We start from the raw sequence: 25,710 nt of genomic DNA, 5'->3' as shown, positions 1-25,710 counted from the left end.
ACCAAGGGACTATTGCAGAATGAAGAGGCTGACAGATTCTCTGGAAAAAGCAAGTGGAAAACTGGACAAAATGGTTACAAAGCAACCATTTCGGGGCTCTGGGGATTCACTAAAGGCAGACAACCAACCGAGAGGAGTCTGTTCTTGACAAAAAGCATTGTCTTGGGGTATGAACACTGGGAATCGACAGCCCGCTTGCCTGGAGCTGCCGCCATCCCACCTCCCCTTCCTCTTGATGAGCGAGAGATGTGGCTTTACCAGCACGGGGCTCTTTGGAAACCAACAGTCGGGTGGCCACGGGGCACACTGCTAACAGCAGTGACCTGGAAACTTTCAGGGGACCTCCAGCTTCGGCAGCTGGAGACAGTGACCTCCAAGGGATGAGCAGTGAAGCAGCCAGCAGTTTAACAAGAATCCTGGAAATGAGTGTAGCACAGAAGTCGGGATAAGATCTCCACCTCATCCCTGCCCATCTGGGAAAAGAAACCAAGAAGCCCTCTAGATCGGGGGTGTCCAAACGTTTTTCAACGTTTTTCACCAAGGGCCATATGCGGTAAAATACACAAACAGCCGGGCCACTCACTCGAGGTGAAGTACGTATTGCCTCACCTGGTTGATTAAAGTAAACTAAATATATTTTTGGAATTTGCTGCGGGCCAATTAAAAACGGATTGCGGGCTGCAGTTGGCCTGTGGGCCGCAGTTTGGACACCCCTGCTCTAGATAGTGAAAGCAAGGAGACCTGAGAATTGACGGAGGTGTGAATGAACTCCCCAACCACAGAGATCCACCCACACACGCTGGAAGCCTTTGGGTTCAAGGTTTCATGCACAACCTTGGCCTAATTCACTGGCTGAATACTGCTATGCAATCACTAGGGGACTGACCACTAGGAGGCCAGGTGAAAACATAAAAACAAGAATCAAATAAGTTTGAGCCAAGACATTAGTGGCTGCACACTGCAAGGTAGACGAACTTCACAGTTCAAGTCTGGGAATGTTACTTAAAAATCAGAAACAGCTCTCCAAAATACAATTCAGAATCCAGACTTGCTGCAACATAGTATCTAAAATGCCCAGCCCAGAGGAGAGAGAGTCATGTGAGGAGCTGTCTTGGAAATGGATCGTCTGGCCCCAGTCGAGCCTTCAGATGAAACGGCCGTCCTGATCCCCATCCTGATTACAACCTCATCAGAAACCCTAAGCCAGAGACACCCAGCTAAGCTGCTCCTTAATTTCTGATCCTCAGAAGCTGTGTGAGACGGTAAATGTTCATTGTTGTATTAAATGGCTAAATTTAGGAATGATCTGTTACACAGCAATAGATAACCAATACACCTGGCTTCTACAGTGGGAAGTGGGGCCAGGGAGAGGAGGGCTGTGTTTTCTTCTTCAGTGCAGGTGTGGAATCTGGAGGAAATTTAAATTCAGTCCCACAAACATGCATTAGGCTCCTGGACCCACAGAAATAGTATGTAGGTGAGCATAATATTCTAAACATTAAAAAAAAAAAAGTCACCCATTGTTACTTTGCCCTTTCAAGTTCCAAAGATCTTTTTTCCCTTTCTACGCAAAGCAGTTAACAGCAGGATCTCCTGGAATTCTCTTCCCATGGATGGAAACAGCAGGATGATGGATGTAACGCAAGCTAAGGATTGATTCTTTCTTGGTGTCCATCAATGAAATGAACAGCCCTGAAAGGATTCCATGCTTGGGTGGCAACAAGAATATCAAATAAAACTGCACATGTTCCAAAGAGGAGGCTGCAGTGGAAAATGTGGTGCTAATTAGCTCCCTTGTGCCATCATCCCAAGAGTGAGCAGGGATGAAGGGCAGGAGGTCTGGGCTCCACTAGGCAAATATTTAGAACGTGTACACAAGCATAGCTGTGAAGAAATGGGAGAGATCCAAGTAGGGTGGCTGAGTGAGCTGATGGCAGGGAAGAAGGGCTGGTTCTGGACAAGATTGGTGTGAGCACAATAGGAGGCCACCAGGAAGGTGCTGTGTGTCAGATGAGAACAACGAGGCCAGGCTGTTGTTCGGGTACCAGAGATTAACCATAGCTGCAGCGACCTGGGAATGACCATTGCAATGGGTCTCATATGATGTCACCATCATCACCACTAGCAACCACGTGCCCACTGCCATCCGAGAAGGCTGGTACTATTATTCTCCCCATATTAACGATGAAGAAACTGAAGATCAGAAATGTTGATGCACTTGCCTAAGGTCACACAGCTAGTGAGGCTATTAGAACCAGCATCATCCCAGCCTTGGTTCATCTGACCCCACAGCCCCCATGTCTTACCTACTATGATAGCTAACAGTTAGTGAATAATGTGCCAGTAAGAATTCCCTCTGTAGTATTCCAATAGTATCAGTGCCCAAAACTCGGAGGCAAAGTCTTTAGCTGTTGGGTGTCATGTTGCAGCCCATTAAAAAGTCCTCAGGAAAATAAGAGTACCAGAGACTTCTGTGCTGTAAGAGAGAGGCTAAGAAGGAGAGTTCTCTCTCTCTCTCTCTCTCCCTCCCTCTCTCCTTCTCTTTCTCCTTCCCTCTCTCTTTCCCTCCCTTCCCTCCTTGCATTCTTTCTTTTTTAAACATCATCTAATTCCACTTAAGGGAAAACAGTCTGACTTCAAAGGGAAAAGTGGCTGATAGGGATTACAGCTTATTGAGGATAATTGCTTTTTTTATGGTTCCCCTCCAAAGTAATAGATCGTTCCATGGTCCTTACTGGATATCTTTCATTTTGATTAGATTTTTTTTAATAAGTAAAAGTTTTATGTGACACAAAATGCCAAAGGAACACCAAGTATTCAGTAAAAAATTCCCTCCCTATCATCCCCCAATCACTCCATTTACACCCGCCCCCCCATCTCTGTGTCTCCTTCTGGAGACATTTTCTGGAAAGTTCTTTTCTACTAAATGGTAGCAGATTATTCACTAATTCTATATCTTGATGTGCCCGTTTTACAACATAGATGAGAGTTGCCAAAAGTAAATTCATAATGCCACTCCCAGCACATAGTAGGCACTGAGTGTTTCTTGTGTTGCTGCTGCCATCATTGTCACCATCGCCACGTCCACCTTCATCTTCTTCCTCAAGTTATTCCACATGGGTGCACAAAGACCATCCTCTTCCTTTTTCTCAGCTGCACACTCCACCATTGTGTGGATATATCACAATTCCACTAATTCGTTTAGTCGACATTTAGGTTGTTTCCAATCTTTTAAGGTTACAGATGATACTGCATTGATAACTCTGTGCATGTGTCATTTTGGACATGTACAAGTCTACTCCTGGGATAAAAGTCCTAATTTTGGTGGAATTGCTGGGAACAGGGTGTTTTTGCATCTGTAAGTTCGATAAATATGACCCACAGAGGTTGTACCAAGTATTACTGCCATCAGTAACACGTGAGAGCCATGGTCCCTGCATTTGGCTGTATCACGAGCCTAGGCACCCTCGTAAGCATCGCATGCGGCACCCCGCTTCACATGGCAGAGGGCCCACTCTGCCTGACACCGCACCTTTCCAACCAGCTCCTCCCAGCTGCCCCACTTCTGTTCCCATGCTCTAGGCTCATAGGCCCCGGCTGCCTGCAGTTCTCCCTCAGCAGTTCTCTCTCCTTCCCCGTCTCCCACTGTCCCCTCTCAGGACCAGCCTCTGCCCCTCTTGCCTGAACCCTACAAACACACTGTGCATCTCAGCAGGGCCAGGGTCATGGAGGAATTAAAGGGAAAAGGCGGTGAGAGGTTCTTTGCAGAAGTAGCTTCGGGAAGCGGTGATCAAGTCCAAAGACAGAGTCCAAAGTGCTGGCCTGTGGGGCTGGGATGCTGATATGGACCCTGGAGGGAGCAGCTGACCGAGCCATCTAAGGTGAGGGGGAGAGGAGCCCAGGGCGCCCACTCTCAGAGTCAGCACCTGTGAGTGAGCCACCTGTGTGCTCTGAGCTCCTCTGGCCCTACCCTCAGCTCCACCCCAGGACCCACAGCCTAATGAGGCTTCAAGCTGGTGTCGGTGTGACGAGGCCAGGTCCCCTGTACCATGCCTGGGCATATCCTCAGCTCACCTTCTGGGGCCCAGCAGCTCTGGGGAGCAGAATGTGTCTTCTCTCAGGGGTGGGTGGCGACCAGGGCTCTTCCCCTCCCTTCATTCCCAAGGCTGTGAACTCTGGAGGTTGGATTCTCCTCCTGAGGGTCCCAGAAGGAAAGCGTGAAATGTTCTAGGCAAAGAGCCCCCCACTCCCCGCCTAGACTGTGGCACATTTTTATTGGGGGTGGGTTTATTGTGGACTAGGAAAGATGTGGGGTTGGACATCTGAAGATGCCTGTCACCAACCAGCAGTGCAATCTTAGACAGGGCGCTGGAGCCCCCTGAGCCTGTTTCACCACCCACAAATGGAGGTGTAGCCCTGCTCACCTCACAGGGTAATTTGAGCCACAGATGAAAGAACGGATGGGAAAGCTCTGAGCAGTGTGTTTCCCTGGCAGTACTGCGTGGTTCCTCAGGTCTGTAGGCCACCCGACTCCCTCACTGTCCAGCTCCTATGTCTGCTGTACCAAATCACAACACACATTTATTCTCGTACACTTCCGGAGGCCAGAGGTTCAAAACGAGTCTCCCTGGACTAAAATGAAGGGGTCAGCAGGGCTGTTTCCTTCTAGAGCCTCCAGGGAAAACTATTTCCTGCCTCTTCCAGCGTCTAGAGGTACCAGTGTCCTTGGCTTGTGGCCACATCACTCTAGTCTGCCTCGCACAGGGCCCTCTTCTCTTCTGTATAAAATTTCCCTCTCCCTCCCTCTATGAGACATTTGTGTGTACATTTAGGGTCCACTCAGATAATCCAGGAGAATCCCCCCATCGCAAGATCCTTAATTTAATCACATCTGCAAAGTTCCTTTTGCCACGTGAGGTCACAGGTTCAGGTTCGGGGTTTGGACATCTTTGGGAAGCCTGCCACACTCTCCTTCTCCCCTGGCTTCTGATAGCTGTTCTGGAGACAGGAGCCCATACGTCATTTTCTAGGGTGTGACTAAAACCTCCCCAGGGATCCACTCTGTCATAGAGACTCAAAGTTTTGGCCCATAGAAAAGACTAGAGTCTGGCCCAGGTGGTTTGGCTATTGTAGGTTGGAGTGCAGCAGTGTGCCCTCTCAGGCCAGAGCAAGGCGTGACTGCTTGTGTTATCATATTACATTACATCATATTATTATATCATAGGAGAAGGTGTTCTCGCTCAGACTCTGTCTCTCAAAGGAAGCTGTCTAGGCAAACTGGAACTGAGCCTTCCAAAAACCACAGTGGCAGCCAGGGCCACTCTCACTGCCTCTCCCAGAACAGCCCTCATTTCCTCCGGGCAGAAACTGTGTCTCAAAAGACCTGAGACCTCAGCCTCTTGATTTCCACCAGAGAGCCTGGGGGGCTGAGGGCAGAGAGAGATGACAGGAAGACGTCTCCAAGGCCTTGGGTGCACCAGAAAGCCTAAGAAGGGAATAGACCCTCCCTTCCTAAGGAAAAGCCCAGGTTATTTATGGATCAGAAGTGTCCACATTGCAGCCCTGCTCTGGCAGCTCTAGCAAGAGGGGGCTGCTCTCACCACACCAGCCTATAGGACAGAGGAGGAGGGTGTCATCCAGACCCCACCGGGAGGTCCTGCTCCCCTCACTGGGGACACAATTACGAGGTCTGACAATGAAGTTCACAAACTCATCCTAGAAAAAATGCTACATACCTCATTGCTGACTATGGTCACCTTCAAAGTACTCCCCTTGGGAAGCTATGCACCAACGCCAGTGCCTAGTCCACCCTTCAAAGCAATTTTGGAGCTCTTTTCAGGAATGGCCATCAGAGCTTTTGTCGTATTACCCTTGATGTCCTGAATGTCATCAAAATGTCTTCCTTTCAATATTTCCTTTATCATCCGGTAAATAAAGGAGCCATTGGGGGCCAAATCAGGTGAGTAGGGAGCGTGTTCTAATATAGTTATTTGTTTACTGGCTAAAAACTCCCTCACAGACAGTGCCGTGTGAGCTGGTGCATTGTTGTGATGTAAGAGCCATGACTTGTTTGTGAAAAGTTCAGGTTGTCTAACTTTTTCATGCAGCCTTTTCAGCACTTCCAAATAGTAAACTTGGTTAACTGTTTATCCAGTTGGTACAAATTCATAATGAATAATCCTTCTGAAATCAAAAAAAGGTTAGCAACATCATTTTGACTCTTGATTTGGACTGACGGAACTTTTTTGGGCGTGGAGAATTGGCTGATTTCCATGGTGCACTTTGAGTCTTTGTTTCAGGGTCGTATGGGTACACCCATATTTCATCACCAGTGATAACACAGCCCAAAACACCATCTTGCCTCTCCAAAAGGTCTTGGCAAACTTCGACTCTCCTTTGCTTTTGTTCATCGGTGAGCTCCTTCAGGACCATTTTTGCACACACCTTTCTCATGCCAAGATTTTCAGTTAGGACTTTCCTTAATGGTTCTCTGTCAATGTTTACTTGGTCTGTTATGCTTCTCACAGTCAGCCAACAATTATGAGACACAATTCGATGAATGTTTGCAATGTTTTGGTCAGTTCTACTCGATATTGGCTGCCCTGACCTCTCTTCATCAATGACACGTTCTCTCCCCTCTGAAAAACATTTAATCTATTTGTACTTTGCCATTTTCTTTGTGGCATTATCCCCATAAACTTGGACTGACATGTCCCTGATTTCACTTCCACTCTTGCCAAGTTTAACAAGAAACTTAATGTTTGTTCATTGCTCTCATTCAAGCTCAGACATTCTCACGACGGCACACAAAAACAAGCAACAACAATAATGAAGGCCACTCAGCCAGATACCGCCACACGTCGATACGAACACAGCTGTGAGACACTGATATACCAAGGTTATGAAACCTTACCGAGCTGTTTGTACAGTGCTGCCAATGTAAGTGCATGGTGGCAAGTTCTTGAACTTAGTTGTCATACCTTGTAGATCATACCCAGAAGGGACCCGGCATGGAAACCACCACAGGGATATCTGATGGCAGGGCCCACAGGGAGAAGAGAAAGGGCCTGGCTTGAACCAGAGTGGAGGGCGGGGGGTGGGGGGGAGAGGCGGAAGACGGGAGGGGGGAAGAAAGGGCCTGGCAATGGCACCAAGGGCTCTCACACATGCAGGGCCTGCCCTCCAGCCTTGCCAAACTGTCATTCCCAGATCCCAGGTTCCCAAACTTCTGGGGCAACCACAGGTTGGGAGGTAGTCTCTGAATGCCTGTCTCAGTTTGCCCTTTCAGTCAGTGGGGGTCTTCATGAGCAGTTGTTCAGGCATTTCAAGCACATTGCTGGAGTCTATAATTATTCTCCATGGGAGAGGCAGAGAGGCTGGCCTCTCCGGGAATCGTTCTTGAGTGACTTGGGCATTTACCTTAAACCATCCACTTTGCCTTGGGTATGTAGATGGGGAAGACACCAAAAATGTAACTTGGAGGAGACACCAAAACTGGGGCAGGGCAACCGATGGAAACTTCAGGACACCATGTTGACCCTCTTCCGCCACCTGGACACAGAGACCGCTTCTCCTCAGCAGTCACTCCACTGGCTCCTTCTCACACTCATAGCATTGTAACCACATCTCTCTAGCCATCCTGGGAGAGATGCCAATGGAATTACCCAATATGGAACTTTTTCAGTTCGGAAGATTAACCAAGCATCTTAGAAAATGGTTGGATTTATGAGCCCTGCGTTCTCAATTTCAATCTCAGAAAGGATAGCAAGACTTGATTCATGTTCCAGGGTCCTAAGTACCAAATCCCACCTGGTACTTAAAGTGTTGTCACCATGTTCTCAACTTCCTCAGAAATTACTTGCCAACTTCGCTGCACAGGATACATAATTGATAGATGAACTTAAGTACCAAAGCTTAAAATTCATGTATCATGTTTGAAATATAGGCAAAAAAAATAACAATAAAGACAAATATCTATAAAGTCCAATTCGGGAGACTATCACCAAGGTTTATGAGAGAAAGTGGCTGAAGGAAGAGAAATTTTTTCACCATAGAGTCACAGATCACCCGAAATAAAACTCAAATACATATTGAAATCCTATTTTATTTCTAGGGCATAAGTAATGAGTCTGGGAAGAAAATGTTTCTCTGGATTCTTACATTAGGGGAAAAAGAACATTCAAGAATGTATGGCAATCCAATTAAAAAACAAGCAGAGGACCTGAACAGACACTTCTGCCAAAAAGACATACAAATGGCCAACAGATATATGCAAAAATGCTTAACTTCACTAACTATAGGGAAATGCAAATCAAAACTATAATGAGGTATCACCTCACACCTGTTAGAATGGCTATCATCAACAAGACAAATAGTAACAAGTGTTGAAGGGGCTATGGAGGAAAAAGAACCTTCATACACTGCTGTTGGGAATGTAAACTGGTACAGCCACTATGGAAAACAATATGGAAGTTCCTGAAAAAATTAAGAATAGAATTACCATATGACCCAGCAATCCCTCTCCAGGGTATCTATACAAAAAATCTGAAAACATTTATCCATAAAGATACATGTGCTCCAGTGTTCACTGCAGCATTATTTATGGTGGCCAAGACCTGGACAACCAAATAAAGAAGATGTGGTATATATATACACAATGGACTATTACTTGGCCATAAGAAAAGATGAAATACTGCCATTTGCAACAACATGCACGGATCTTGAGATTATTATGCTAAGCAAAATAAGTCAGATAGAAAAAGTCAAGAACCTTATGACTTTACTCATATGTGGGTTATAAAACTGAAAGCAACAAAGGTATAAGACAAACAAAGAAACAAAAACTCATAGATTCAGACAACAGTTTAGTGGTTACCAGAAGGTAAGGGGGGAGAGGGGTGGTAGATGAGGGAAAAAGGGGTCAAATATATGGTGATGGAAGGAGAACTGACTCTGGGTGGTGAACACACAATGCAATATATAGAAGAAGTATTATAGAATTGTATACTTGAAACCTATATAATTTTACTAACTATTGTCACCCCCAATAAATTTAATAAATAAAAAAAGGAAAGTTTAGCAAATAGGAACACTCAGGGAAAAATAAAAATAAAACCAAAAGCAGGCTCTTCAAAAAGACCGATAAAATAGACAAAAACTCTTGGCTAGTACCGTCGATGAAAAGAGAAGGTAAAGTACAAATAAAAAGCACTAAGAACAAAAAAAGGTAAACCATATCTACAGAGAGGAGATTTTAAAAGTCCTGAGACTCCTACATGTAGCTTTTTAACACAAGTTCAAAAGTATAGATGAAATGAACAATTTACTTGGAAAGTGTGAATTACCGACATTGGCTGAAGAAGCAGCAATGCTGAACAGGCCCACAAGTGATGTTGTTTTTGCCTCCATCACACACACAGCTGTCAGCCTACCACTCCCCAAGGCTGCCGTGAAGGTAAAGAGAAAATGTGCAATGACACTGCACACTGGAGAGTCACCCACGAATGCATACATGCTGGCCTCGGTCAGAGTCCTTACCTCGGACTCCCCTAACAGAGATTCAGGAAGAGTCAGGAAGCCCGGAAATATACTGTGCAAATTTAAGAGTGTATTAGTTTCCTATTGCTGCTATAACACATGCCCACAAACTTGGTGGCTCTGTGAGGTCCTTAGCGTGGTCTGAGTCACAGAGACAGAAAGTAGAATGGTGGTGCCAAGGCTGGGGGGAGGGGGATTGGGGAGCTATTGTCTAATCGGGGCAAGAGCCTCAGTTTTACGTGATGAAAAGAGCTATGAAGATGGATGGGGCGACCGTTGCACAACAATGTAAATGTATTTCATGCCACCGAGCTATTACCCAAAATGGTTATAATGGTAAATTTTATGTTGTGTGTATTTTATCGTAATTTAAACAAAAATAATAATTTCGGGAACAGAAAAACATGCAGGCCATTCCCAGCCAATGCCTCCTCTGGACTGTCAAGTGCATGAGAACCTGACCAGGACCAGGAATCAGCTCACAAATGAGTCCCTAAAAGAGCACAGTAATCAGAAGCTGGGTTGTGGGGTCAGCAACCTGGGCTCACAGCCCACCGCTTCTTCCAGCCAGCTGTTTGATCTCAGGCGGGTTACTGAACCTCTCTGCGTCTCAGCTCTCCTTGTGTAAAAAGAGGATAAAACGGCCCACTTTGTGGGATCCTATCTGGTGCCCAGCAGTGCTGTTATACATCAGCTACACTGGTCCCTCCGTATTTGTAAGTTGCCATCACATAGAGAAGGGGACAGGAGCCCTGGGTGCCCACCTCCAATCTACTTTCTTAATCAGCTTTCCTTCCTCAACCTTGGGTTTGCCATTTCTACGTTTGCTACTGTCCCTGCTGCCATCTCAGAACTTCTCTTTTGCTGAAGCAGCTAAAAGGGCCACATTCTCCTTGACTCCCATGATGGGCAAACAAACCCAGCCTGACCCCTGGGAGCCCACCCGAAGCCTGTAATGAGCAGGGTGATTATTCCAGAAACAGCCTGCCTGGCCGCCTGCTGCTGAGCAAAGCAAGCCCTGCTGGCGACATGGGTCACAGTGGCGACATGGGTCACTCTAATTCCCTCTCACCACAGACTCCAGGAACACACAGATCCCGTGTGGGGGCCAGAGCCCCTTGGGGACATAGGCTGCCAATTCCAAATGAACCTCAAGGCCCAAGGGTACTGGGTAAGGCCGCCCCACGATGGCCCCTCTCTATGGCATTGTTTCTCCCCGACAGACAGGCACTAATATCTCCTCGGGGTCGGAGGAAGCGTTTGTCCCCACTTCTCAATCCATTCCAGACCTTTCGCTGCTCAGGTCCTCAGAATTGAAGGGAAAACAGAGCAACGCCCTATCACTTGGGATTTGTCCGGCAGGGCAATAATGCTGAACCCCAGAGACAGATTTCCTGGAGGAGGAAAGGGCTGTGACATCTGTTTTTATTGCTTCTAAACCCACTCTGTCACTCCCCCTCTTTGAGGGAATAACAACTTTAATTGAGCTGAGGCTGCCCTGGTGGTCTGGCCCCAGGGGGCCTGAGCCGCTCCCCTCTCTGGGCTGAGCCTAAATTGCAGGTTGGGTAACTGATTGTCATTGGGGCCTGTCTGAGAAGGCAGAGCAGCTCAGGCTCTTTGCCATCCAGGATGCTCCCAGTTAAAGTCACTGATCCACTGGGAAGGAGGTGTGGAAGAGGCTGGGAAGACAGAGCTCTTCTGTCTAGCCAAGTGGCAACAGCCCAGATGTCCAACTGACAAGTGAACAAACAAAAGGTGGACATCCACACAACGGAATATTACTCATCCATAAACAGAAATGGAGTGTGGCTCATGTGACATGTGGCTGAACCTTGCAAACATCATGCTGAGTGACAAGCCAGATACACAGGGCCACATACCGTGATTCCATTTATATGAAATGTCCAGAATAGTTTTGATTAAGGCTGGAGGGGGAAAGAGGTAGAAAAGGGAAATAAGGGGTGACAGCTAAAGGGTACGGGGCTTCTTTTTTTGTTTTTTAAAGATTTTATTGGGGAAGGGGAACAGGACTTTATTGGGGAACAGTGTGTACTTCCAGGACTTTTTTTCCAAGTCAAGTGGTTGTCCTTTCAATCTTAGTTGTGGAGGGCGCAGCTCAGCTCCGACCAGTTGCCGTTGCTAGTTGCTAGTTGCAGGGGGCACAGCCCACCATCCCTTGTGGGAGTCGAACCGGCAACCTTGTGGTTGAGAGCCCACTGGCCCATGTGGGAATCGAACCGGCAGCCTTCGGAGTTAGGAGCATGGAGCTCCAACCACCTGAGCCACCGGGCCGGCCCTATGGGGCTTCTTTTTAAGGTGATGAAAATGCTCTAAAATTGACTGTAGCGACAGTTTCACATATTGGTAAATATTCTAAAAACCATTGAATTGTACATTTTCAATGAGTGAACTCTATGGTATGTGAATTATATATCAAGAAAGCTGTTTTAAAAGAAAGAGAAAGGAAAAGAAAGGGAGGGAGGGAAGGAGGGAGGGAGGGAAGGAAGAAGGGAGGGAGGGACAGGCTGGGGCGAGACCCAAGTTCACCATTTACCAGCTGTGTGACCCAGGGCAGGCGACTAAACCTCTCTGTGCCTTAGTTTTTTTCACCCTAAAAAAAATGACCATAATTATGCTCTGCCATCTAAGGATTAATTAGACAAGGCATGTGAGCACTTAGCATGTGCCTAGGCATCGATACACAACCTCCCTTTCTCCCACCCCAAGCGTGGATCACAGAGCGATTGGCACAGAGACCAGGCCAATGGGGATAGATGTATCATTTTTATTATTGATAAAGCTGACTGGAGAACATGGTTCCAGCTCAGGTATTTTATGGATGGGCTAATTACATAGATTTTCGCTGGCAGAGCAGCACACCACAGGCACCTGGGGAAGGAGGGGTGGGGAGGGGGCTGGCCCTACATGACTATGGCATGGAGAGTCAGGAAGGGATGACTCCTGCTCCATCAGGTCCATTGAAGTGGGAGGGGATGTGTCTACACTGACCACAGGGAAAAGACGGTGAAGACAAAGAGGCCAGAAACCCGGGGGGCTACTTCTGCCTTGAAAAATGGGGACAGAACACCTTTTCCCCCCAACAGTCAATCAGTATGTTTATGATTATTATAAACGATGAACACAGTTGGTGCCTGGCACGTGTTAGGTACTCAATAACTTTTTATTAAGGTGTTAACATAATCCCACCTTTATATATGTATGAATATTGGGAGGGAAATTGAAAGTGTAGCCACTCACGTATTAGTAGTATATAACTCTGGGAAGCAAAATTATGGAAGACTTGTATTTTCTTCTTTGTGCTTCTCTGGGTTTTCCAGGGTTTTTTTTCTAATGAGCATAATTTTAATGTTATTTTGAAGGAACATTTCTTTGTGGTTCTGAAGATTTGAGGACACACTCCCTGCCTTCAAGAAGCTAAAAATTCTCTCTAGGAAGAAGGTTTACTCTACTTCATAGAGCAAACCATGAGGAAAGGGACTCACACGTGTGGTTTACACAAAGTGTGTAATAAGAACTCACAGGAGAAAGAGGGCCTGGGGGCGAGGGTTGCTTCCCAGGGCAGGGGAGTCAGCCTGGTAACTCAGGCACCAAACCACAAAGGTTCTCTTTCTTCTGGACAATCCCAGTCCCCCCCCACTTCCCAAGTTCCATAATTGGTCTCAAAGCCAGATTTCCTATATCTTTGGCTGCAATGACAATTTCTGAGTGCCAACTACACTTTTACATTTGGTGTCCCAAGTCTCTGATGTACATAGTTCCAGTCATTTTGAGTCTTCACCTTGGTCCTGTTTGTGTGGTTCTATCATTTATTTTTAAATGCCAATGGTCAAACTTATGGTTCAGTAGCAGAAATGATGTCCACTCAGCACCTATCCCTTATATGGCAGTGGCTAAAAGCCTCAAAACTATACTTCCCAGAATCCCATCCCATCATGATTGTTCTAGACTGGACTCCACCAATGAGAGCCATCCACACAAGAGTGGAAAAGTGAGAGACACCCCAAAGACACTGCTCCCCTCACATGAGTGGGCAGACACGTGGGATTTGGCAGATGTAAGGTTTTGCAGCAGCTGCCCTGGGTTCCTGCCAAACACCCACCTCAGTACCATAGACAGCTGTAATTTCCTGCAGTTCTTGTGACTTCCTGGTGTGCCAAACTTTAGTGGCAAACCTGAGCATCAGTGACAACTTGCCCTGCTCCTTGTTCCTTTCACTCTTCAACAGTTTTGAAAGCACCTAATCCACTGAATTAAATCTCTTCTTTCACTGGGTGATGTAAGAACTTTTCCATCGGATTTATGCATAATAGAAGCTAACACTGACCCAAACACCGTGCTAGACATTTTACCTGCATTATATCACAAGATAGTTACAGTAATAAATAAGAAAAACAATATTGCTGTGTCCACGTTCACAGAGAAAATAAGAGACACCGCTGGGACTTAAATTCAGGTCTACCTTACTGCCCAGTTACGACCCATCTTAACACTTTTTTATCGTGCTCCAGCTGGCTCCTCTCATAGCTCTGTCGAAGTTGTCCATGAGCTGGGGCTTCTTTATCTACAAACCCAGAAAATGTGGATGTGTCTCTGAAGATACATCACTAGAAGAAAGGGACCCAGAGGACCTGGGAGAAGACTGCATCCTTAGCTCATGTAACTGGCATCTCCGTCCCTCCCTGGAGACATAAAGATAGGTCGACTGACAGAATGCAATGTCCGGTCTCACCTGGTTGAACATAAGCCCAGTTGGGGCAGATATTGCCTGTTTGTGGAGTCACTTATTTCTAAGGGAACTTGAAAATACCAGGATTTGGAAAGTTCTTAGCCCATTTTAAGACCATTTAAAACCCAAAAGAGCCATTTCCTGGGTCCCTTGGAACTCTCTTACCATTTAGGCCATCTCTAGATCGATAGAACATGGACTTAAGCCATTTTAAACGCAACAAAATCTTTGTTTTGAATCTAATTCAATTGAAAGGTCAAAGTCTCCTGGAGCAAGTCGGGGGCTGCAGAGAGTTTTCTGTCCTTCTCTGCTCTGCTTCTTTCAAACTATTCCACTTAGGGAAGGAAGCAAACCAATTCAAGAAACGAGACTAAAGTCGTTTTGGGTTTAGGATAATTATTTTAGAAATTGGAGGAAAATATGTATATATTTATTTTGAGCCCATTAGAGCTTTGAAACGTTAATGTCTAAATTGCCAGGATTATATGAATTCCCTTTCAAAATTATTGTTGTAAAAAATCTATAACGTGGTTTGGAACTGTCTCCCCAGCTTGTAAAGCGATATCACCACTTCATCCTTGATCCTTTTCCTTTTCAATCAAAGCAGATGTGCCCGTTTGGTTCCTCTGACTTTGGAAAGTCCAAGGGAAGACCTGCTCCCCTTTCTGCCATGGGAACCTCATGCTCCTGCCGACAGTGAGTCCTGGTCTGACGACCAGTTCAGGATCCTCTTTTCATGGAAATGGTTCAGGGAACACTGGAACCACACAATTTATTATGCTAAACATTTCCCCTCGTAGGAAAATAAATTGTGGTAGAGTAAGGTTTGGAGCGCCAAGCAGGTGGTTGTGAACAGGGAGCAGGCACGTCCCAGGGCCAGCCAGGGAGGGAGGCCAAGTGGCCCTGATTTCAAATGTCTTCAGATTTTTCCAAAGTGAGAACACAGCAAAGTTTTGACAGTTCCCTAAAGCGTCTAGAGATTGGCTGGATCACGTCATCACTGGAGTCTGTGTAGGCCAACAACAGCCAGCACATGAGATCCCCAGAGCCCCCACAGGGTCCAGCGATAGGCTGCAAAAGCAAAAGAGGGAGGATGGGCACACAGGGCCCTTGGCCACCTACCTGTCCCCCTCATCTACATCTGTCTGTTTTGTTTTTATATTGTTCTGAAATGGATTTCAGTTGGAAAATGTTATCTGGGACAAGGAAAAGTTTAAAACCTTGTATCTTCTCCAATATTCCCATTTTTCAGATGAAGAAAATGAGGTCCATAGAGAGGAAATAATTTGCCTTAGGTAGAGTGTTAGACTCACAGGCCCTTAGGCCTGGAATGACAATAACATTACCTGCTGTATGTGGTATTATCTGTGGCAGACCCCAGCAAGGTGGTCACCAAATTTTCCCCTTTTCCTCCTGAACACATAATTAGACAATTTCTCAGTTGAGGTTAGGTATGGCCACATGACCAGATTCTGGCCCATAAGTGTACCCTCTGTCAGCTCTCCCCTTGTCTAATGGCCAGATACAGAGGATGTAGTGAAAGATACAGAGCCTATAGGAAGGAGCCTGAGTCCCTGAGTGACCTAGTGGAGCAGAAACCCAGGCGGGCCCCCCCAACCAAGAAGCAATAATATTGGAGGGTATCATGAGTGAGAAATAAACTTCTATTTATTAAGCCATTGAAATGTTGATTTATTACAGCAATAGCCTACCAAGACTAATTCAATAATGTAAAAGAACAACCACTATTTTATTTGTTTCATTTTGGCTTTTTGCCCACACAGAATCCATCTCTCCTTCTTTTGGTTACCACTCTTCTATGTCCCTCCTCCCTCCTTAGTTAATCCTACTGTCAATCAAGATGCTTCACCCTCCATAAGCCTGGGGGTGGGTACAGGAGCCAACATCAGCCAATCAGAGTCTTTGTCCTGAGGCTTTGGAGACTGAACAGCGTAAATGAAGGAGAGAAACAGTTGCAGATGATTCATCTCATTAGTGGTTCGCAAGTCACAAGAGCTACTCTAGTTTCATCTTTTCCAGGACTTAATTGTTACGCTTTTCTTCCTATTCCCACCATATTCCCCCAATTAAATTGTCTTTCTTTTTTTTTTTTAAGTTCGCTAAGTCCATTTCTGTTCCTCACAATAACAACAAAAAACAAATTGATATATTATAAAGGTGAAATAATAAAAGGGTTGTCTAACATGGGGTGGTGTGTCATATCTCACCTAACAGTTTCAGAAAATATCACCTTACTTAATCCTTACACTTACCCTGCCAAGGAGATAATAACATCTTATAATCAGTGAGATTGCGAGTGCAAAAAGTCAATTGCCCAAGATCACACAGCTAATCAATGGGGCAGCTAGAGTCAGCTTTAGAAGGTCTGAGTTCAACTCCAATATTTCTGAAAGTCACCTTCCCAGGTAATAAATAAATTTTTCACTATGTTTTCAATTGTAAAAGTAAGGCATGTACAATATTTTTCCCTTCCATTTCTCTTATCACCAGAACCACTTTGAATAGTGACTTGTGTATCATTGCAGAACTTTTCTATGCATATAGCAGCATAGAGATTTTTAATCTGGGTAAATGGGCTTATATAAACGTAGTCTTCTGTATCTTACTTTTTAACCTTGCACATCAAGGCTCATGCTGCACTTACAGGCAGCCCACCCTCGATTGTTTCTTGACTATCTAGTCTTGCTTTATAGGCATGTACCATTTTTTATTTATAACCATCTACCTATAGAAATTACAGTGGTTTTCAGCATTTTTAGCATTTCACTATTCCATATTGACTTCATAGATTTATCTGAATATTTCAGATGACATATATTCACTTCAATATTCACGGGCCTTTGAGCGCATGTGTGAGTTCATGTGCCTGTAGGTGAAACTGCTGAATAGAGATGCGCATGCATTTTAAATTTTGATACATGTGATTGACTTGTTCTCCAAAGAAATGGCCCTAATTCATACTCTCTGCAAACATATCTTGAGAAAGTGGATGAGTGGCCTTGAAATGTGAGATATCATTCTGGACAACAGAAGTAACGTCGTTGGCTCCAAGTTGCTAGGTTCTATCTCCCGAGCAAAGAATCCCTGCCTTTTGCCCATGAAATGCCAAGATTGCAGCTTTCGACGTTTTGGGTAGTGGCCAAAAGACATTTGCCCTGAATCAATAAACCACACAAACTGAAACAAACAAGGTTCTCTCCACCCCCGTCAAGAGGAGGGTTGGATGCACACATACACACACACACACACGCACACACACGCACACACATAGTCACCCCCAACCCAGCCATTCATGAAGCTCTCAGCTGAGCACATAAGAGCTTCAGAAAGTTTCTGGTTTGGATTACCAGAAAAATAATGTGGGACTGTAAATGGGCCTTATGACTTTTTATGAGGAAGCCATGTGATGCTTTTATTGCCTTCACAGCAATAAATGTCCACATCAATTTAATTATTTGCTGCTTCCCTGCCTGCCCCATTTCCACAGAGGAAAAAATATCACAGAGTGTTTTCACCTGGTCTGCATGCAGCCCCATCGGGACAACTAAATGAATGAGTGAGACGCTATCTTCAGACAAAGGGTTTGAACCACGGAATTTCTAGCTGGAGCAAGGATTGGAGGGGTAACTCACAGACCCTGTGTTACTTATAGTCCACCCCCCACCCCCGGACAATCTGAATATTCATTGCACATTACCACAAAATGAAACTGAGGTTCCTAACACACACAACAACCACGTTCTCATTTCAGTTTTATGATTCTGGGAAATGGGAATCATTAACCTCTCTGAGCCCTACTTTCCTCATCTATCAAGGACCTGGTGCCAGGGGTCAGTGGTGGAGCCAAGAGGTAGCATAGGATGCCCTGGGTTCCAGTACAGCAATCATGTGACGTTCAGTGGTCTCAACCTGAAGTCCTGAGAAGAGTCTATAACTTCTCAGAAATCTACCCTTTGCTAGCTCTGATCTCATCACCTACTACTTCCCCTCTCTCCCTCCCCTCCAGACACCCTCAGCCACACTGGCCACCTTGTGGTTCATTGAACATTCCAGGTATGTCCCTACCTCAGCGCCTCTACAGTGGCTGTGCACCCTCGCTGAGATTCTCTTACTCCGGGCTTCCATGTGGATGCCTGCTGAACTTTCAAGATTTTTCTCAAACGCCAGCTTCTCAGACAGGGTTCCAAACTACCCATCTTTTTAAAGTTGTAACGCCACCACCACCTCCCAGTGCCCTCTCTCCCACTTCCATGTGTTCTTTTTGCTCCATAGCACATCACCAGCAGACAAACATCACATGAACTTGTTTATTTTTTTATATCTATTTCCTAGAAGGTAACCTCCACGAAAGCAGGGTTTGTTTCTGTCGTTTTGTTGTATTTTGTTTTTGCTGTATCCCCAGAGCCTAGAACAGGGCCTAGCATAAAGTGACCGTGACTGATTGAGATGAAGTGTGAAGTGATATGACCAAGACATTGCAATGTGCTCATCAAATCTCATTCCCCTTTCTAGTCACACAAGAAGACTATATTTCCCAGCCTCCCTTACAGGTAGGTGGGGGCTGTGTGACTGCTTTCTGACCAATGGGATGTGAGCAGAAGTGTTCTAAGCCACTCCCCAGATCTTATCTAAGAAACATCCTCCAGGATCCCCCAGCTCTGCCTTCCACTTTGTCAGTGACCAAGGAGGCCACATGATGAGAGAGCAGAGCCACGTAAAGTGTCCTGGATCCCTGAGTCACAGCACAAAGGCAGCCACCCTACCGTAGAGAGTCACCAACCTGAACTACACTTGGGGCAAGAGAGAAATGAACCTTTAGTGTATGAAGCTATTGAGATTTCAGGGTTTATTTGTTATAGCAGCAAACTAATGCAGGTGGAAAATACTGGACTACAATTCAGTAGGCCTGGGCTATAGATACAGTCAGTTCTTGTATAACATGACATGCACACTCCTTAAAATCACTGCACTATGCAAAACTGGACACTATAGACCACAGGGCTCATGAGACGAAATGGATTAAGAGCCCAACATTCAAAAACGTCATCAGCGACATTTTTAAAAACAAACAATAGGAATCTAATAAAAATGGTACCTCAGATTCACACGTGTTAAATGGCAAAAAAAAAAATCCATAAGTGCTGTATATAGTAAATATGACACTTGACCTTGAAAAACACCTGAAATTTGCTGGAGATGGGAGCGTCACAAAGAGTGTAGCTTGTGAACTATTACGAGTGATGAAAGGAGAGTTGTCTGAATTCCTCATCTATAAAGTTCTACTAGATCTGGGATCAACAAACTAAGGCTCTCAGGCCAAATCTGGCCCGCCATCTTTTTTAGTAAATAAAGTATTATTGGAACACAGCCACACCCATTCATTTGCATATTGCATATTCCCTGTAGCTGCTTTCACAGGCAGAGTCCAGTGGTTGCAACCAAGGCCAGCAAAGCCTAAAATATCAACTACCTGGGCCCTTTACAGAAAACGTTTGCTAACCCCTGGATGACATGGTGTCTGGGATCCCATTGAGTGTGCCATTTTCTATACCTCAATTTGCTCAAAGAGTGATGTGTAACCCCTAGGTCTGATCCCCTCCTACATGAACAAGGAGGAAGGTGTGGGTACACACAAGCATGTATATACTATGGCCAGACCTTATCTGAGTAAACCATCCAAGCCTGTGTTCAGCTCTCCCCCCTCCCGGGCACTGTGCCCATATCTTGGGGCAGCCGTCCTCCCCACCCCACCCACAAGTGCCCTCTGGTCAGCCCACACCCACCACAGACTGGGGGGAGCTTAAGTGAAACCTTCCATTTCCCCTTCCTCTCGGGGGACGGCTCGGAAAGCCTGTGTGTCTGGGCCATTGATGGACTAGAAGGAAGGCCATGAGCTTAACCTAACGAGTCAAGTGCAGTACACCCAGACTAAACATCCTTAATTAAGCCCCCACAAAGGTTAAATGGGCAATTAGACTGCCCAAGGGAGGGCTGAATTAGACAGATTGGCCCTTTACCCCCACAGACCAACTAGAACTTCCCCCTGGGACACCCTCCATCCCAAGAGGAGAGGGCCGTGAACCTCCCCCTGCCAGGCACAAACTCTCCTTTGCCACAGTTGGTCCACTGCATGGTTTCTCAGCAAAGGGTCTGGGCCCTGGCCTGTGGGAGTGTCGCAAGTAATAATCCTCGTAGCAACATTTGCTAACATTCCAGGCCGTGAGCCTTGAGAGCCTGAAAATAAATGTGATAACTCATTCAGAAGGACCCTTACACATTATAAAGGAGCCCCCATCACTCCCTGCCCAGCCCCCTCCAATGGTCCATCTCACTCAGGACAAGTCCAAGAATCAAAGCAAGGCTGGCAAGGCCCCCTGAACCTCCTGCTGCCCACAGTGCATCATACACAGCCTGGGGGCTAATCCTGCCCTGCCCCCGCTGGCCTCTGGGCCTTTGCATCACTGTGTCTTCCACCTGGGACACTCTTCTCTAAGATATCAGCCTGACTCAGTCTCTCACTGCTGGGTCATTATATCACAGAGGCCTTCGCTGGTCCACTTCCAACACAGCTGTACTCACTCGACCACTCTGTCTCCCTGGCCCTGCTTGAATGTCCCCACAGCACAGATGCTACCTGATGTTATGTGACATGTTGGTTCACCCTCAGCCTCTTACACTGGAATGCCCACTCTGTTTACGGATATGTCCCCAGCACCTATAGTAGTCCCACATACAGAATAGGTATCCAACAAATATTTGCTGGATTGATAATATAATAGGTTCATGAACCGTGTGCTTCCTGGGTGCCAGGCAGTGGGTCAGCATGCCTTCTCTCCCATAATTCCCCCAGCAACTAAGTATACCCATTCTAAAGAAGGTAAAACCAAGTCTCAGGACTTGCCCAAGGAAACAGAGCAGGTTAAGTGGCAGGATTCAAACCCAGGCCTGCCTGGCTCCCAGACCCAGGCTCTTAACCACTACAAAGTACAGGGACTGTGTATCAAAGCTGAGGCCAGGTTCCCGTGTGTGCTTCCATGCCCATTTTTATGTTCATTAGAGGCAGTTCTGGATAACTGGGATAATAGTGGCATTCTCACTCACTTGCTTTCTCTACAGTTAACCTGGAAGGAAAAGAAAGGATCTCTTCCGTGAATTGGACCCAACCAGCAGCTCTCTTACCTGTGACAAGTGGTGGTCTCATTGAGAGGAACAATGGGACTTCCTGGGTTATCAGGTGAATGAGCAGAGAGAGGGCTGTTGTTCATTACTTTGTGGGTGCATCTAGGACAGGGCTGGGGATCCAGCCCTAGGCTCCTCTTGTTTCCCTGCTTTAAACAGAAAACAACGGTAGGGTCCCTTGTCATCCCCTCCACACAGATACCAGGCAGCTTCCACCAACCCCTGGCTCTCTCCTCTGCCCAAAGCAGGGCTTCCCATCTGCCTCTTTGTCATCATGGCACACACAGAATACGGTAACATTGTGCAGCCCACCAGTGACCATCTAGAGGGGAGTGGAGGCATCTATTTAAAATCTGGTGGGGGGAAAAAAAAATCATATTTTCTACTTATGCTAAGAAAAAAATAAAATTCAAACTTGAGGAAAGTGTTTATATATTGAAAGAGTATAAAGTTTCCAAATAAAGGCAATTTCATTTTTTTTTTTAAGTAGGCTCTTGAGCTTGCTTTCATGAATGCAATTTTTTTTTTTTTAATTCGGCTTTATGCTTGAAATGGTTACACACCAGCCTGGGTTCTCCTAGTTTTTGTTCCTCTCAAAGCAGATCTGATGTGAAGACTTGAAAGGAAGTAGTTTGTGAGGAGGGTGACCCCAGGAAACACAAGTGAGGAATTAAGAGTGAGACAGAGAAACAAGACAAGCCAGTAAGGAGTGTATTAAAGTTGGGGGGATCACTGTGGGCACATGGGACTCAGTCCCACAGGGGATCTCTGAAAAACCACGTGGAATATGATCCAAAATTGCCCTGCTGCCACCACCGGAAAATTGTCGACCAGTATGTCTTATGAATAGTGATGCAAAAGTCCTCAAGAGAATGCTATCAAACAACATCCAACAGCATATTAAAAAGATTATACCCCATTATCAAGTGGGGTTTATCCCAGGAATGCAAGGATAGTCCAACATCTGAAATTCAATCAATGTAACACATCACATTAATAGAACAGGGTAGGGGAGAACTACACAATCATCTTAATTGACACAGAAAAGGCAACTGACAAAATCCAACACCCTTTCATGATTTGGAAAAAAAAAACCTCAGAAAACTAAGAACAGAGGGAACTTGTTCAACATGACAAGCAATATTTATGAAAGACCCTCAGCTAACAACACTCTCAATGGTAAAAGGCTAAAAGCGCTCTTCCTAAGATTAAGAACAAGACAAAGATGCCTGCTTGCACCACTGCTATTCAACATTGTACTGGAAGTGCTGGCCAGAGCAATTAGGCAAGAAAAAGAAATAAAAAGAATCTAAATTGGAAAGGAAAAAGCAAAACTATCTCTAATTGCAGGTGACATGGTCCGATATGCAGAATTTCCACCCTGGAGGGCAGGGAGTCCCAGGGCATTTATCTACCAACCCTCATCACTCCACCACCCACTACCCACCAGCACCACCCCTCCGCATGGGAGAAGGACATACCCATCTCCTCACTTCCAGGTTTCACTGGGGTGAAAGTGAAGCAATCTCCCACATTCCAAAGAAAGTTCTCCAGCAGAAAATAAGAGAAACTCAAGTACTTGAGGTAGGGGGCTACCAGCTGTCTGGAACTTGTCTGCCAGAGCTGCAGGTGCAGTCGGGGGCTGAGGGGACAGAGGACAAGGCAGTATCCAGCATTGGTCATTTTAATGATGATTTCTTCAAGATCTTAATAATCTGTCAAAAAAACATTTTGTTTATACAAGGTGATTAAAAAAACTTTTAACTGATTTTTACAGCTATTTAAAAATGGATCATAATTGAAAGTGTTTTAAAGACTTGTTGCACATAATTTTCTATTATGGACAAATATTGTTTTTTTTTTAAAAGTCTTGGGATAAAAAAGAATGGATTTCAAATCCAACTTAATTTTTCCGTATCAGATATTTCAAAATAAGGATATAACTTTTTCTAGAAATTTTATATAAATGAAATCACTGCATATATGTTTTTTTTTTTTTTCAATCAGGCTTCTTTAACTTAGCACAAGGTTTTTGAGCTTTTGCTATCTCATTGTATGTAGGTAATTTGTTCTTTTTAATTGTTGAGTTGAATTCCATTGTCCACCTAAAATGGGTGGCTTTCGTGATGTGTAAATTACACCTCAATATTGCTGTTTAAAAATCAGTAAGCATGAAGCTCTAATTTACAGAGTGTGCAAGCATCTTTGACCCAGGCACCCTACAGCGAGCTGGGTGTCCCCTCCCATGACCTCACACAGACAGAAGAACCTAGACTGTGAGGACAGAGACTAGGTGAACCCCACCCCAGGCAGCTAGGGTGCACGCCATGCTCCCTGTACTGGAGGGAACAGACTCTTCCAGCAGCTCCAGAGCCCTTTGTCCATGATGGACAGTGCCCCTCTCTGAGCTGAACACTTACCTGGATGCCCAGGCCAAGGGCACTTCCTGGGCTGCTGGATGGGAACGGCAAGTGCCTAAGGCCTCTCACAGTGAGAGTAATCGTCAGACATCAACCAGGATGCTGGTAGCTGAGGCAGGCCCTGGATGAAGAGGTGATACCAAGAGACTGTCCCAGTGCTGCCATGAGCCACAGGCTAGGCCACTCTGGGCAGGAAAGACCACCTCTTCTTGGTGTCCTGCAACCCCTTGAGCCAACCACCCCAGTCTTGACCTTCCATGTTTCACTGTTTACTCTAATCCTGGTGAGATTGTCTCATTCCCACAAGTGAGTTTGGTAAGCTCTGTCTCACCCCAGGGCCTTTGCACATGCTGTTTCTTCTGCCTGGGATGCTTCCCTCTCTTACTTCTTAACCCCTCTTCATCCAGCAAATCTCACCGCCAAGGCCATATGCTTAGGGAAGTCCTGGCCTTCCATGCCCAACCCTGTCAGGTGATCTCACAGCACTGTGTCACGTGATTTATGTCCCCTGTGTGAAGGTGTGGAATGTCTGTCCCCCGCTGGACTGACAGTATTTGAGGATAGTGAGCACACCTGCTCTGCTCCCCATGGTAGCCTTGGTGTCTAGAACAGTGCCCGATACTTAGCATCACTCCTGAAATATTGGGTGAAAGCATGAATGAATAAACGAACCTATGATAGTAGAGTTTGGCCAAGCTACTCAACCTCTTTGAGCCTGATCTTGTATTTGTAAAGGAGGATAACACATCCTCCGCACTGGGGACTGCTGTGACAATTCCGTGAGCTCACACATGAACACAGCCAGCACCAGGTCTGACACACGCACCCCTGTGACTACTCATTGAGTCCTTTTTCAGGGCCTAGACCAGAGCCGGATGGGTGTGTGTGCCCAGAGTCCTCCTGTCGATCCTGCGGTGCTTCAATGCTGTCCTTGTTCCCATTTAACAGATGAAGACACTGAGGCTTCGCAGTGCTGAGTGACCTGGCCCAGGTCTCATCATGAAGAGCAAACAGCCCTTAGTTGCAAAACTATTGCCACATGAGAAAAGCGAGGATGAAATCACTTAGAGCAACTGCTATTGGTGTATCTGATACGAACAGTGGTCTCTGAGAGGTAGGACCATGGAGTTTCAAATTTATGCTTGATGTGTCGGGTTTTCCCACAAGGAACATGACTATATGTGTAAAAGCAAATATGGAAAATGAATGAAGGAGGGAACTGCTTACAGATTCCATCCCCCAGGCTGGGCAGCCCAGGGTCCCCAGAGGTCCCAGGGCCTCATATGGGGAACACCCAGTTAGATGCTGTCAAAGACCCAGGACCTCCTCCAACAGCCATGACCTTTCACCCAGCTGACCAAAAGGAAGACCACCAGGGAAGCAGAGGTCAGCCAGCGAGGGGTGGTCGCAAAGAGGGCTTTTCCAGGAGGGGAGCTTCTGGGGGGTCTCTGGAAAGGAGGGGCAGGCTGAGGGGCTAGAGAGAGGAGAGGGGCCAAGCTGGGAGGTCACAGGAAGGGGCGGGTCTGAAGGGGATGTCCTTACAACTTAGCCACTCTCTCTCAGGAGTCCTTTCTTTTGGGGAAAACCGAAGGGGAGGGAGAAGGGAAGAAAAACAAAGAGAGAAACGGGAGCCGAGAAAGGGAGACACATGATAAAGACAAAGAGAGAAAAGGTGCAGCGATAGAGAGAGAAAGGGACAGAGAGAGACTTGAGGAGACCAAGAGAGACAAAGCCAAGGGGTGAGAGACCGAGAAACACACAAAACAGTGACAGAGAAGAGAGGAAGAATGGCGGGATCTCAGCGAG

At 46.0% G+C, this 25,710-nt stretch overlaps 1 long non-coding RNA gene across 1 annotated transcript in view; it reads right to left on the bottom strand.

Annotated features, from left to right (window-relative positions):
* Positions 1-23,154, bottom strand: part of LOC148757581 (uncharacterized) — a 49,724-nt gene extending 26,570 nt beyond the window's left edge. Inside the window, exons 1-2 of the long non-coding RNA XR_016022228.1 lie at positions 22,966-23,154; positions 21,485-21,633 (exon numbers count right to left, since the gene is read on the bottom strand). This is a non-coding gene — a long non-coding RNA (uncharacterized LOC148757581). The remainder of the gene's footprint in view (positions 1-21,484; positions 21,634-22,965) is intronic.
* Positions 23,155-25,710: the final 2,556 nt, after the last annotated feature.

The sequence above is a fragment of the Rhinolophus sinicus genome, chromosome 8 (assembly GCF_057876585.1).
Source record: "Rhinolophus sinicus isolate RSI-liver-muscle chromosome 8, RSI-T2T, whole genome shotgun sequence".
NCBI lineage: Eukaryota > Metazoa > Chordata > Mammalia > Chiroptera > Rhinolophidae > Rhinolophus > Rhinolophus sinicus.
This window is presented reverse-complemented; position numbering and strand designations above follow the sequence as displayed.